This window comes from Atta colombica, unplaced genomic scaffold (assembly GCF_001594045.1).
Source record: "Atta colombica isolate Treedump-2 unplaced genomic scaffold, Acol1.0 scaffold92, whole genome shotgun sequence".
NCBI lineage: Eukaryota > Metazoa > Arthropoda > Insecta > Hymenoptera > Formicidae > Atta > Atta colombica.
In genome coordinates, this window is record NW_017259586.1 from 1,449,925 (window position 1) to 1,461,724 (window position 11,800).

Consider the following 11,800-nt stretch of genomic DNA (forward strand, 5'->3'; position numbering starts at 1 on the left):
AAGAGCCAAATTGATGATTCTAGGAGAATATCCAATTCCGGCGATTTTAAAGGTTGCAGTGCAAAAATTGAAATGATTGCTTGGAAATAATAGCACATAAATCGAAGATATATTTTTGCACAGTTATAATTTTGCAATTTTAAACGACTTAGGGAATATGACTCTTTGTGCCTTAAGGGATTCAGCGCAAAAATAGAAACTATGTGAATATGAAAACACATAAATAGCGCATAAATCCTGTATTTTATTTTCCAAATCGACACGAAGGGAGATGATTGACAATCTCTACTCAGAGCCTCCCCCTCAAAAAATTTTTTAGCTAAACGAAATGAGCGCAAAAAATTTTTTTTTACGGATTTTGAGAACGTATAAATAGCGCATTATTATATAATTCAGTCATTAAGATTTTGTTAAGTGGGAGGGGGGAGCAGCTAAATAGACGTTAATAATTGAAATAAAGAAAAAATAGAGAAATTCTGAAAACAGATATGTTGCTTGAAAACAATAAGGAATATATTTAATTTAATTTTTTAAAAAGTCACATCTTTATATTGACAAGTTCGAATAAAGATTCTTTTACAATCGTAAATTTGTCTTCGGGAACGTTTTAGGAATACATTTAGTTTAAGGAATACGAATTTTCGCAAATGAGAACATGCTAACGTGACGATATTCAAATTTCAATAAAAGACGTATTATAAAGCGTCTTTAGTGTATTGAAACGAAACATGCACCTTAATAAATCAAGTAAAAGGTGATTCGAACCCTTTCTGCATTCGGAATTGTTGGCACGAAAGGAATGAAAATGCAAATCAAAAGACTTGGTGCATATGCGACGTATAAGTCTCGAGAGTACGGACGCTTTTAGATCTATTTGACATTCGATTCCGTGAAGTAATCTCGAAAGAGTACGTGATTTAAAGGAAAAGTCGTAACGTCGAATTTCAAATACGCCCTGAAATGGTGTAGCTTACATAATATATGTTCAAACTTACAATATGCTTATGAAAGATCCATATATTGAAAAAATTGCATCGTTTTTCTTCTCTGCCACATCACTGCCAGATCCGACGTTGCGGCAAACAGGATCAATTAATCAAAGCAATTATTCCGAAACACATTATGATTATGTGAAGACCTAACATTATATAAATGTGCACTTCGCCGCATAGTGTGCTTATTAAAACCTCGGCAAAATCCACGTTGGTACGAATGACGTTTAACGATATTAGTGGTATCACGCGCTAAGCGTAGCGGAAGAGAATAGAATCACCGATCAGTCATTCATGGTAGGACCCATTATAGTTTCATACCACGTCCTGGTGCTTTGTCTGCCATCAAACTACATCTCGTTTATGTTTCCAACCATGCTATGATCCGAGGATTTAGAGATGCATTAGTATACAGTGGGTGGTACGAAAATCTAGCAGAATTTCCACTTGGTGTAATCCATGATGTTGAAGCTTGTCACTAACAATAAGTGTATTATGTTTTTTATTTTTTTTTTCAAATTCACGGTTACAAAGGTATTTATTTAAAAAATAGATTGGATATTTTTCAGTGAATTAATACGTAGAAATTGTATTTCAAAAATTGCATTTATAATAGTTTGTCACGATCATAAGTTGAGTGTAATAAACGCAAATTTTACTCACTGCGGTTTTACTCTACGTATGCAGATTGGACTTGCCAATTTCTGTAATTTCATCTTACGACTGGATGAAAAGCCAGTTAACTGAGACTCAACTTTACTTCTGGTATTAGATTCAATTAAAACTTTGCAAAAGTTCCTTTCATATTAAAAGCTGTAAAGAGACGCGTATTCCTCGTTGAAAATGAAGCTGTAATTAAAAGTATGAAGCTTGATAAATATCTACTTCAAGTAAAAAATCATATTCATCTAAATAACTCTTAACAGTTATACATCTGAATACTTTTAAAATACTTTTATCAATTTGCAATTTTTCTATTAATATTTGCAAACGTTTTCTCTTTTGGAATTTTTATTTCATTTAAAACAATCATTTATTTAATAGAAATATAACAATTTTTTCTAAATTATTGCACAATTATTTTCTTTTGAAAAAATGCTTTCATTTCTTCGCTATAATTAAGAAAATATCAGAACGCAAATATTTTGTAAAAAAAAATTCATATAATTATTGTTTGAAATTTAATTTTTATATAGATAAATTTGACACAGAATGACACAGATAAAATTTTTATACTAGCTATATCTTTTAATAATATAGAGTTAAATTTATATTACTTATAAGATAAAGAAATGTAAAAAATAATAAACTTCAAAACTTCTGATATTTTTTATTTTTCTCTTTTGAAAAAAGGTTTTCAAGCTAATTAAGTGTGGAATACTGTTACTACTTACTCACTTAAAAATTAATAAAGTTATTTTCAAGGATCATTTTTATTTACTTTAGATTTTTACATCAATTGTAAAAAGAGTATTATAATTTTGATTTATATTGATTTCAATTCTTCTTGTCGACACTGAAATAATTACAACAATTTCTATGTTCCAAGTCGTAATGTTAATCGTCTAGACGTGCTGTTACTGTAACGAGCATGTCTTCGAGAACGCGCAGAGAGAGAGAGAGAGAGAGAGAGAGAGAGAGAGAAGCAGAAGTTGTAGTTACAACTACTCCTTTCAAACGAAAATGTAATTTTGAGCCGGATGATTAAATTTCAGTTTTCAGCCAAGACTCTTTTAATGGACCGTTTAAAATAAATTCTAATTAAGATTTTCAAAGTAACTGTCAATATTTTTCTTTACTTTGTCATCAATATACGACTGAGTGTGATAAAATAGCTTGGATAAATATTTGTATTTATTTCGTATATCTTTTTTTCATACCTTTTTATTAAAATTTTTATTAAAATTTCTAAATTAGTAACAGTTAAATAATAATTTATATTTAAATTTCATATTTAATTTATAATAAATAATATCAGTGATTAATAATAAAATAAATGTAATAAGCATATTTTTATGTGCAATTAATACTTTAGAATTATTCTTTTTACGTATTCCTATAATATTATTTAATTTAAATATGATAATTTCATTTGGAGCATTATGCTGAACTATGTATTATTACGTTTGTATTCTCTTCTAAATATTCTTTAATAGACATATATAAATTATCATTGGAATATTTTAAAAAGATATATTTGAAATAGTAATCTTATAAAAAAATATCAAAATTAAAGCAGAAATTTGGGTTTAATATTAAAGGAAAAATAAAATCAATAATTTTCTGGAATTTGTAATTTCTCGATAGGTATAGTTATATTTAGAATGCAATCGATTTTTTCCGCGCACTGGGCAACGTATTTGTTGAAAACTAGGCAATACATTTCTACTTTCTTGTTCCAATACGATTTATCTGACTCACAGCCTCTTATAAATTCTTGAATCCCACGAGAATCCGGAATCGCGAAAAGCTACTTCCACTGCATCGGATCTCCTGTTCGCCGAAATCTCATTACTTTACATTGTCCGCGTGATTTTCTCGGCTAGCGGAGAAAGATCTGGAAGACCTACCACTACATTCGTATACTGCTTGCACGAACTTTGCTCAGAAATTATCGTGTAAGATAGCAAACCTTCTCATACAATTAAATTTTCGAATACGTCAGTTCGTGCACGCAAAGGTACCAGTTAAATGAAATAATAAAATTTAAAATAGATCTAATAAAAAGATAAAATTTAAATTTTGTTTATAATATATAGATTAAATAAATTTAAGGTTCTAACAAAAATAAATTAAAAAAATATAAAATGCTTATAAAAGAAAAGAATCTTTATAATTTAACTTGATGCATTATTAATTATTGTAAATCGTTAATTCTATCAGTATACTGAAGAAAATTCTAAACGAAGATTGGAATGTTATGATACCATCGTTATATCGAATAAAAATATTATTACACATGGCTAGTTTGTCTTTCATAGGCATTTTATATTTTTTGATTTCTAATATATTACATATCACATTAGATTTTGTATAAAATGTGATTAATTATGTTTCACACGATTAAGCAAATTTTTTTCACTTTTAATAGATACTATCTCTCCTATGTAATGAAATAGTCTTTTATAGAAATTAATGCAAATTAATGTAAAAAATTAAAATGTGTAACATTCTAAATTCGTAATTATATTTTGTTAAATGATATTCAATAAAATATAGTACTGAATATATTTTATTTTCTTCAATTAAAGCAAAAAAGGCAGAGATTTCACAGTCTGCTAAATAATAAAAAAGTCAAAAAATACTTTCAAAATTAATTTAATTTTTTGTACACATAAGATATGAAAGCATATTGCAGTACATATATATTATAAAATTTCTTCTACATAATTTTTATTTTTCTATATTTTCAATTTCTATTCCTATTTATAATTTATAATTTCTATGCTTTGGAAAAGACATGTATTCGTATTCATTATTATACGAATCAAAAGAAATGGAAACTAAATTATCATTGTAGGTGAATTTTTGCATCATTTTTGATCGAAATGTTAAAAGAGGTTTCGATTGCAATTTTAATCGTAATACGTCAATAACTTGTCTTATTTATATCATATTACATGGTCTTTTTGCCGTCCGTCTACATGAATACTCCTATCCGAAGAACATGTTGCTATCACTAGAATGAAATAAATTGTGATGGATCCAAAATCGCTGGAGAATATCGCCAATATCGCCTGTCGTTATGAATTTCCGAAGAATAAATGTCATTTCTCTCCGTAAATTCTTTTACTATAAGATATAATATTATTATGCTTGAACGCAATAAATTTTTTATCCGTAACGGCGCCGGCAAAAATTATGCAGATATTTAAATAAATTTCTTTTTTATTTAAATTTTCTCGTTTTGTCGAACGAAATTCATTGCAATCTTTCTTGATATCTGTGAAAAGACTTTTCTCCTCATGACTTGCAGTGGCTAAATCCACTTATCTTGCATTTCCGCAAGCTGTCTTTTAAAGCGTGAAATTACATAAAGTTACTAAGACCAATCACATCCTGCAGATTTCTGTTATTTTTTTGCAGAGATTGAAATCCGCAAAATGACTTTCTCTTTAAGATAAGTACTGAGAAATTTTGTGTTGGAACTAGTTTGGAAATTATTGAATTATCTTAAATTTTTATAAACAAATATTATATTAATTTTCAAATTATAAAGCTCATTGTATATTACTATTGAAATAATTTACAAATACCAAATGTAATACAAAAAAAAAACAACATTGATTCAGCAAATCTATAATCGTAATATAGATAATCAGTTTTCTATATGTTAAAATGTCAAAGTTAACAGCTGAATAACATTAGCGATTTATTAAACCATCAAATCTTCTTAGTTATAAATGTTAAATTCGCGCAATAAGCTCTTTGTTGTACCACTCAATCTATTTTTTTCCGTATAATATATTACATAATAAATTAAGTTTTTTAAAATAAATTTTAATGAATGAGAATTCGTCTTACGGGCATGTTTGAAATCGATTAAAAACGTTCGAGTAATCTTCACATTGATCAGTTTATACCTGTGCGTATAGTATTTTCTCTTTTTTCAACATTAAATTGCAAAAAGTCAGATCAAACGCAGCACACGATATCCAATATTACCGTTCAAATTCATTCACGTAAACGAGCATGCCTCTTTTTAACATCCATAGCTAGATCCCGTCCAATTGGCTCCTACTCGAAATACGTATTATTATTGAAATTTTGAGATTCGCCGTAAAGCTAACTCCTTTGGATTCGAAATACTATTTCAGCGTACACGTTTTTCCATCGATACGTGAGAGTACTGCTGACCCAGAAGGAGAGTGAAGTGTAAATGTGGTTGCGGGGCAAAAGGTTAGACAGTGCTACAGGTGTTCTATACGTTTCGGTATAAGTCTTTACGGTAGCGGATACTCTCTTCTATTGTAATCCCAACTGGAATCTGCTACTCTTCCAAATGTGCAGTCTGATTGTCATGAACCACCTTTGAATCCGTATTATCAAGCACCGTCTGTTTCCATCCTTTGATCGTTAAAACGAGCAGCTCTAACTAAGGGCCTTTAGGACCTATTTTGTACATTATGTTCATCAAAGTGAATCGCTATATTCCATATTCCTCTGCTTAACTGAGAATCTGTAGATTGTTATCGATATTTGTTAGCATTCGTAATCTTGTGTGTGTGTGTGTGTGTGTGTGTGTGTGTGTACCCGCTATCGATACTAATATTAATATTCTTATGTGTTTTTTTTAAATTGAACTAATTAAAAATGTAAGATTGCTAAGAGTAACAGCAGAGAGAACTGTTATGATAATATTCACTTTATTATAACTTTGTATAATTTGCATACAACGTGATGTAAAGAAAATTTACATAATTGAAATCATCATTTCTCTTCTATAATTATACGGGATAATTATAAAATCCTTGTGCTTTAAACTCTCATAACTTCCATTTTATATATGATAAAATCGTTCTGTAAAATTAATGAATAAAAGAATTCATTGCAGTTTTATGTATATTTATTCTTGCACAGAAAGAACGATTTTATTGAAATATCTAAAATTTAACGAGATATATAGATCTAATAATAATTATGTTACGTAGAATTCTTAAAAATCGTGCACAATAGGTGATCAGATGTAAAACACGTACGCACACACACACACACACACACACACACACACACACACACACCGCACGCACGCACGCACGCATACACGCACGCACGCACGCACATACACCGATTCTCGGACATCTATCGGTTCCATGAAAGGAAAACAAATACGAAAAAGTGGCATCGATGAAAGATATTTTGGCATTTATGATCTCATTCTCCGTATTGGCTGTCAATGTCAGCATCATATTAAGCAAAATGTTCTTTCTATGTGGAATTGTTTCTTCTCATATACTTATCGTAATCGTTTATCATTAATTCTATTACCCTAAATTGCGTGTAAAATATATTTATAAAATTTTAGAATCTTATTTATACATAATAATGGTAGAGACAAATGCTCTGGTTAATTATCTTTAAAATTATTAATTCAAAGCTTTAAAGTAGTGATTCAGTAGAAAAAAAAACATGTAAACATTAATTCAAGCTTTAAAACGTAGCAATTAAAATACAGCTGAATAGATATGTTTTTATGTTAGCTCAATTTCTTTTAATGTGCGCAGTAACTTTTACTTCTGTCGGCGCGGTTACAATAGTTTACAAGAAATAATGCCTTGCAATAATTCCACGTAGTATAACTTGTTTGCACAGAACAGAGACAGAACTTCCAATAAGAAGTACAAACAAAATGAATTATAATAATCATATAAATCAGATTTTTGATTATTGCAATTGAATTCTGGTTATTTCAACTAGAATGTTTGACAGATTTTACAGTAGATTTTTAATTTATATTTTTTAGATCAAATTTATCAGAATCTTAATTAATATAACAAGATTGACTGTTTTGTGCACATTATTATGTATAAGTAAGACTCTAAAGTTTTATAAATATATTTTGCATGCAATTTATGATAATATCTCAAATCACATCATAGTCCATAGATTATTTAAAAGTCTAACAATAAGATATTATTAAGTATAATTTTTTGTTATTATTAAATATATAATTTTTTTATATGTTCACATGGAGAAAAATCTAATGAGTTTAAATTGGTGACCAAAGCATCAGTCTATCTCTTTCATTTGTTGAAACAATTTTTATAAATAGATATCTAAAAAGATTTTATAATTATCTTTAAAATTATTAATTCAAAGCTATAAAGTAGTAATTCAGTAGAAAAAAAACATGTAAACATTAATTCAAGCTTTAAAACGTAACAATTAAAATACAGCTGAATAGATATGTTTTTATGTTAGCTCAATTTCTTTTAATGTGCGCAGTAACTTTTACTTCTGTCGGCGCGGTTACAATAGTTTACAAGAAATAATGCCTTGCAATAATTTCACTGTGCGGTAGTATAACTTGTTTGCACAGAAAAGAGACAGAGCTGCATTTAGTGCATCCGTTCTAGAAAATTTATCACGTAGGTTCCTCGATTTTTGTAGCATTCGCAATATATAGTAATTAGAGCATGAACGAAAATAACTAAAATTTTTCATAAATATTTTTATTTCCGGGAACACGGAAAATTGTATAGCTGCCTTTGAGGAATGTCTATTTAAATTTGTAAGAAAAATAATATTAATGTTCCGCACGTTGAAGAAATGGCAACCCTGAATCGAATTTTCTTATTCACAAAACTTCAAAGGCGGAATCAATCGAACATTCGTTGCAATCCTCGCGTAGATTCTTCCCTTTTATACTGTGATGCAAAAATGGGTCGCGGAAGTACATTTCAGTGCACTTTTTGTACTGCAGTGCATCTTGATGTATGAATAATTAGAATCACAGCGTTTAACATATATAAAAACATAACAAGAAATTCCGCGCTTCATGCAAGCGGCGTTAAAGTGTAAATGTGATAATATGCAAAACGAGAGATAAAAATAGTTTTAATCAACAATGTTATCTACAATCGCAGAAATAAAATGTAATTCTATAAGAATAATGCAAGAACGTTTGCTTTTGCGAAAGAATTTTATTAACGCTATTTATAATTTTTATTTTTTATTAATTCGATATACAATTCCAATTTATTTTTATTAGCGATAATAAATTGGAAAGTGCATAACTTCTAATTATAAATTTTATTTTATTGAAAGAAGATAAAAGCCTTTATATAGAGAATATTGTATATTATATATATAATAAATAATAAATAATTTGTAGTTCGAAAAAATTTTCATACATGAGAAAATCTGCTTTCAAAGAAAAAAGCATATATCTGTAAAATGTTTTCACTGAACGAAAACACTCTATTTCGTAAGATTGTATTTGAAATCGAATAGAACCATCTTTACAAACAATTCGTAGTAAAGCATCTCGAGCAATAAAGCGTTTACGCATATAAATCCATCGATCTTAATTTATATATAAACTTCTTTTGTTTAGACGAAATATTAGGTGTAGTAAAAAGAAATCCATTATTTTTGCATGAAATTGAATGGAAAAATAATGGATTTCTTTTTACTACACCTAATATTACAGAGCTGTCTTTGAATTAAAATATCATCGGCTTCGCAAAGGCGAGCATCAGTTTGCAATTAAACCAAGCATGCCTTTTTCCTCTTTTGGAAGATATTGGAAAAATCAAGATGGTTTTTAACATAAAATCGTTCAATAGTTAGCTAAGCATTCATTAAAATTCGTATATTTGTTTATATCATTTTTACGATTATTCCTAAAGGGATGAAGTTAAGATAGAATGTTCACTTAAGTTTTTCATTTTCAAAACGGCATAGTATTACGTTGCTGGATCGTATTCTTTTAATGACATATTTAACTTTTTATGTATCGTAAAAAAAAGTTTTAATAATGCCACGTATTTTCTTCAGATTTATTTTCAGAGAAATGCCTTGTATATTCTGAACAATTTATAGAATGTACAAAAGTAATAAAAATGTGTAATGATAATAATCCTGCTAATTTTAAATCTGTTATATTTTTCGAGTAAAAACTATTCTTATGCAATATTCGTTCTACTTAGTGTCCCAAAATACTGTAGCAAGAAAATTCTAAAAAAATTAAGTGAAATAGTTACGTGTAAATTTTTATTTTAAGTGATAATTTTTTAGATTATAATGGTGATCAATTACAAAAGATTACGTTTAGACAGTTATTTGTGAATATTGCTGAGGTGCGCTCCCACTAATATTACCGCATACGTTACTCCTGGACAAATGGCTGTCGAAACTGACTGCATAATTGGTTTGGCTATATTTAAATCCTCATATCTAAAAATTAGAGTTTAAAATAAAAATTTATAACTTATAACTTTTTTTATTTAATTTTTTGAGAATTTTCTTGTTTTGAGTAGTCAATTTTGAATAGCGAATTTTGCACATCCTGTATATCATTCATGTTATAAAATCATAGATTTAAATTTTCGAGGTTTTAAAACAAAGGTTTAAATTCAAAAAATGTTTCCGCATTATGCACATTTACATCTCATAAAACATCTAATCCCATGTAATGTCTCTATTTCTAAACATGCAAAATTGTATTCTCGATTATATAGAGTGTTCCAGAATATTTCCGCCAAATATTTCGTGTACTGGTAAAATAGACTAAACTACTTTACTATTTTTTTTATAGAGTTCTGAGAATTTTTCAGAAATTTTTAGTACCGTATTTTTTCATGTTGATTAAAATAGTTGTTAATAAGAAAATGTAGTACTAAAAAATTGATAAAAAATTCTGAAAAAATTCTTAGAGCTCTATGAGAAAAAATTTAGTAATTTTTGTCCTTTACTATTTTTCTATAAAGATAGTACTTGAGTAAAAAAGTATTGAAAATCAATATTTGGTGAGTTTTAGTAATTAATATCTTGTTAATTATTGCGAAAATGGTACAGAATTTTTTGATTCAGTTTAGTTCGCTCTATCAGCATGCGAAATATTAGTCATTCTGGGACACCCTGTATACACGATGCAATTTACATTGTATAGCATCCTATGCGCGAGACTGTAATTGTGTATATAGGATTGAAGAAAGGGTGCAGTGCGAATATTCGTATTTCATCGCCACGCACCAAGAAGCGGTAATAACAATCAACCGTTTGTCTAAAGCAAATCTCGGCAAGTTAGTAATCATCTAATTGAAATTGGATATGCGCAAAATCTCCCCGCTTCAATATTTACATTGGAATCAATAACAGCACTTATGTATGCGAACACGTTCTTGCAAATAGTCAACAATTTATTGCGCCTGTTTAAACTATAAGCGAGTAAAATGTTTTTGGATATCTTTTTTTCTATTCTATATCTGTGATTCAGCATTTTGAATTTAATTATAAATCATATATAACACACACACACACACACACACACACACACACAGAATAAATGTTTAGACTCTTAATGTACACGATTATTTATTATTCATGTTCTCAGTATTTTTTTTCTTTGCAATATTAAAAATATCTGACCTAAATAATGGTCTATATTCTTTTTCTAAAAAACTTTGGTATCTAGGAAATAAATTTTGTACATATTCTTCGATGAGAAAATTTCGAAAATTCATCATAGAACATGAAACATCGGTCATATATGGAGTATAATTTTGCAAAAAAAAATTTTTATTTTTTTTCTTTTCAATTAATTTTCAATTAATCCTCAATTATCTAAAAATTTCATGCACTATTAAAGAAATTGAAAATAAAAAAATTTGTATTAAACATTATAAATAATATTCAAAAAATATAATCAATATAAAATTCAAAAATATTCAAACCAAAATTCAAAAATGTTTTTTCTAATTACATAATGTAATAATTTTTTGTAACTTAATATCAATAATAAATTGTTAAAATCTATATTTTTAAAATCTATATTAATATAGATCTATATTAATATAGCATTGTTTAAAATCTATATTGCAATAAATCGTTCAATTCATACTTATTTATGCACAAAAAAATGACATTTTCGGATTACTCATGTAATAACTACTCATGTAATAACTTTTTGAATAGTCGACAGTGCAACTATTTTTTCTTTTGTAGTTTGGAATAACAGCTTTAAGATATTGAAATATATTTTTCTTTTAAACAATTTTGCTTCGGAGTTTTACATTTTTATATAAAAATGTGTTTTCCTCATTTTGTTGATTATAATTATTATTAGTTATAACATTTATATGTAA

At 27.9% G+C, this 11,800-nt stretch overlaps 1 protein-coding gene across 4 annotated transcripts in view; it reads left to right on the forward strand.

The window, feature by feature from the left end:
* The window catches only part of LOC108693558 (leucine-rich repeats and immunoglobulin-like domains protein 2), a 119,425-nt gene that overhangs the window by 57,869 nt on the left and 49,756 nt on the right, over positions 1–11,800 (forward strand). The window lies entirely within an intron of this gene.